This window comes from Olea europaea, unplaced genomic scaffold (genome assembly GCF_002742605.1).
Source record: "Olea europaea var. sylvestris unplaced genomic scaffold, O_europaea_v1 scaffold2237, whole genome shotgun sequence".
Lineage (NCBI taxonomy): Eukaryota > Viridiplantae > Streptophyta > Magnoliopsida > Lamiales > Oleaceae > Olea > Olea europaea.
The window spans coordinates 55,566-59,650 of NW_019240409.1; positions in this window are offsets into that span (position 1 = coordinate 55,566).

The window sequence follows — 4,085 nt, forward strand, 5'->3', positions numbered from 1 at the left end:
GTGTATGTGCTTATATCTACATTTATTTAAGGAAATTTACCTTGTAAAAAAATATTCTTAAAATGCATTTTTAAGGAAAGAAGTTTGTGTGTGTGAGTGTGTGTGTTTATATCTAAATTTATTTAAGGAAATTTATCTTGTACAACAATATTGTTAAAATGCATATTTATTAAGGCTTTCCCTTTCAGCAAAAGAATATTTGAAAGCCTTCATTTACTCTGAAAAAATTAAATTTGTCTTCAAAATGTATTTTTTTAAACATATATACATATAATAATTTTTAAAATAGAGGATTTCACATCAAAGAGTTTTCTTCTGTTTGCACAAGATGTACAAGGAAATAGAGAAAGGCAGAATTTTCGTTAGCATATATGTTTATATGTACATTTTTAGAAAATTTGACTTGTATAGATTTTTTTTTTCAGGATTTCTCTTTGTGCAAAAAGAATGTTTAAAAACCTTTATTTCCTCTAAAAAATTCAAGTCATTCTTCAAAATGTATTATTTAAACATAAAAATATATAACAATTTTAAAAAGAGAGGATTTCCCATCAAAGAATATTCTTGGAGCTGTAGAAGAAGTACAAGAAAGTAGAGAATGAAATAAGTTTTTTTAGTGTGTTTGCTTGTTTATATGTTCATTTTTTCAGAAAATTTATCTCGTGCAAAAAAAATAATAAATAAATAAATAAATTCTTAGAATGCATTTTAAGGCTTCACCTTTCAACAAAACAACATTTAACAGCCTTTATTTCCACTCAAAGAATTCAAGTCAATCCTGAAAATGCATTTTTCATGCATATATAGATATAACAACTTTAAAATTAGTGAATTTGAATATTGAAGAAGTACAAGAAAACAGAGAAAGCAAAATTTTTTATTAAGTGTGTTCGTGTGTTTGTATGTACATTTTTTAGGGAAATTGATCTTATACAGAAAATGAAATCCTTATAATTCCAATTTTAAGGCTTCCCCTTTGTGCAAAAGATCATTTGATAGACCGTAGAGAGAGAATAGGCTCTCGTTCAGATGGAGATACGGATAGAGAGTGAAAGTACTCTATAAAAAATGAATTATTTGAGTCAACAATTATTATTTTTGGTATATAGTATTAGGTAATATAGTCTAGCAAACTTTTATGTTTTTCTCCGTCTTTAATCATATTGTTATAATATTTATGTTATCAAACACGTCAAAGAGCTGTGGCAGTTTCAACAGGAGAACTAGTACACTAATATTTCTACACTTGTCCCACATACATGATATCGATGGCTCTCCTTTGAATTAAAAGATATGTTATTGCACCTCACACATCTTGATGGGAAATCTAAATGGTTTTATCAACCAAATGATTATGATCAAGGGCTCAAGTTATTTTGATTACAACAGCGGTGCAATCAGTCCGTTGAGATCTTTGTCTTTCTTCCCTTTATATGTATTTGGGATACTAACTTCACCTTACATTTGATTAGTTAGTTTCACTGATAAAGTTAAGAGTTCCATTACCATAGATATGTTAATGTATCTGAAATTAGTTTGACTAATACTGTCATTTAACGAGAAATTAGTTACTGTACAAACAGGAATTATATTTGATTAATGTCTCACATGGTGATCGAGCTCTGATACTAATTTAGAAAGGTAATTAATTAGGAATAAACATGAGTAAATAAATATATATATTTAAGCTTCGGGTGGCCTATGATTAATGATAACACTAACTCTAGTTTACGTTTCGTTAGTTTGGTCTGGTGATGTACTAATCAATATTGTACTTAGTTACATTAATAAGGATATCGAGCTGCAAATTTAGTTACATTATGAGCATAATTATATTTGACACTTGGTAAGTCTCATACATTGATCGAATTAAAAAATTAATTAAAGTACGAAAAAACAGACACTAATTTAAAAGGGTGATTTTGGAACGAACATAGCGAGTGAATAAATGTATCTTTATGTGTCAGATTCATCAACCACTTTCATGCAATTTGATTGGTTAATTTAGACGACAACTATCTGATGCATCAACATATTGATACACATTTAAATCAAGATGTTGACATTTACTAGCTATACATTTGTCCTCTCCTCCTATTAAAAATAGCATGTTTGGCGATGCAAGGGTAAACTTCCAATTTTTGATACATTTCTGTTGGATTCGTACCATCCATCTACCACTTTCATGTGATCTGTGCTAGCCATCTAACACTTATTTGATGAATCAACATCTTGATACACGTATTAATCTACATAATGACTTGACCTTTGAGTTGTCATTGATCCGCATTAAATATGACTGGACTGAGTCAACATGGAACTTAAATATAATATTTGGTTTAACAAACAGTGGGCTATAGCCTAGTACAAAATTTGGGACATAATTGTTTTTAGGGAATATAGTTTTTTATGCCTAGAAAAATATGGATTGGAAAAATATTTAAAAAATTATAATTTTAAAAACACTATCAACATAAAAAAATTTGATTTTTGTTAATTTTTTCAATAGAAGTATATATTTTCCTACTCTTTCATTTGGGAAGTCACATTATTTGTTACCTATTCATTAAACAGTCACACTTTCTTATTTTTATGTTGTAAATGTGGCTTTTCCTAAATTCGTAAAACTAAACACAAACAAAATTTCATGAAAGAAACACCAATTTCTGGATTTCTCTAATTTGTGACTTTTTGGTTAAAAATTGCACTTCTTTTCTTTTTCATTAGCAAATGTGGCATCTCCAAGTTGAACCAAAAGAATAGAAATTTCCCAAAAAAAAAAAAAAAAAATTGAAGATTGAAACACCAATTCGTGAACAGTCAGGCTTGTTTACTTTTTCATTAACAATATTTTCAAGTCTCCAAAATTTACCAACCAGAATAAAATTTGAAGAACGAAATGCCAATTCATGAATTTGTTAAACCATTCATAAAGGAGACTTTCTAGATGTGCAAGAACTGAACAAAAATGGTGGGGTTGATCGCATGGAGGTGTGGGGGCAAAAAATGCAGAGGCAACCAGGGTGAGAATCTCGAAACCATAATATATATTTGAGGCTTAAAGTAAAGTAGCAATGGCGAATGAATTAATCAATGGTTGGCGGTGGCGGTGGCGGTGGCTTACTGTAGCAATTGTTGATGACGATAGGGTTGCAGTGGATGGGAGGGTTGGCAGGGATTAAGGGATTGTTAATAAAATTTATGTTAGTTTGGTGCCCTTTCTTAGAGTAGTGTTCTGTAAAATCACATTATGAATTTACGTTCATTTATTTGCGTGTTATAATTTGAAGCAATTATCTAAGGCTCCATGATCATATAGAATGTCAAAAATTGTATATTGGGTATAATAAGATACAGTTCATGATGTGATCAAAATTATATTATTCACAATCAATACATAAAGTTGGACGATTAGGTAAATAAGATTGCATTGTTCTTATTAAGATTTGTCTAGGTCTTGGGAGAAGAACAATAATGTATTTTGATGCACATTGAACGAGACAACGTAAATGACTCATTTTGACCTTTCGAAATAAGACTCTATTAGATTACCAAAAAAATCACCTAAATCCTAAGCGAATAATGTATCTTTGATTGCTAGTTCAAGTTCTTGGAAGTACCAATGAGTGAAATCTTAAATAGAAGATTGATCTCGATGCTTTGAGAATAGGGCCGAAACAATTAGAGATCATATACTTGCGATAGTGGAATCCATTAATTATTGAGATGACACAATCATCACTCTTAGGTATTTTCCTAGGGAACTTATCATTGGACTTTATATTGTGATTTGATCACAATGAATTTGCCGTATGAAAATATAACTTAGAGGAAAATACATGTTGAAGGGCAAAATAGTCATTTTGCAAATTTCAACATATTGACTTGGTCAAATGGGGGTTGACTTGTGGAACGATAATCAAAGGATGTTGTTATTGGATCATAATTTGCTTTTATAACTATCACTCGACTCGAGAGTGCAATCTCGATTTCTTGGTAGAATAAACCAGGATTAATAGATGTATCTCAATTAGTTAAGAGTTGACCCAATTAGAAATATCTATTGGAGCTTGGGTTATATGAGT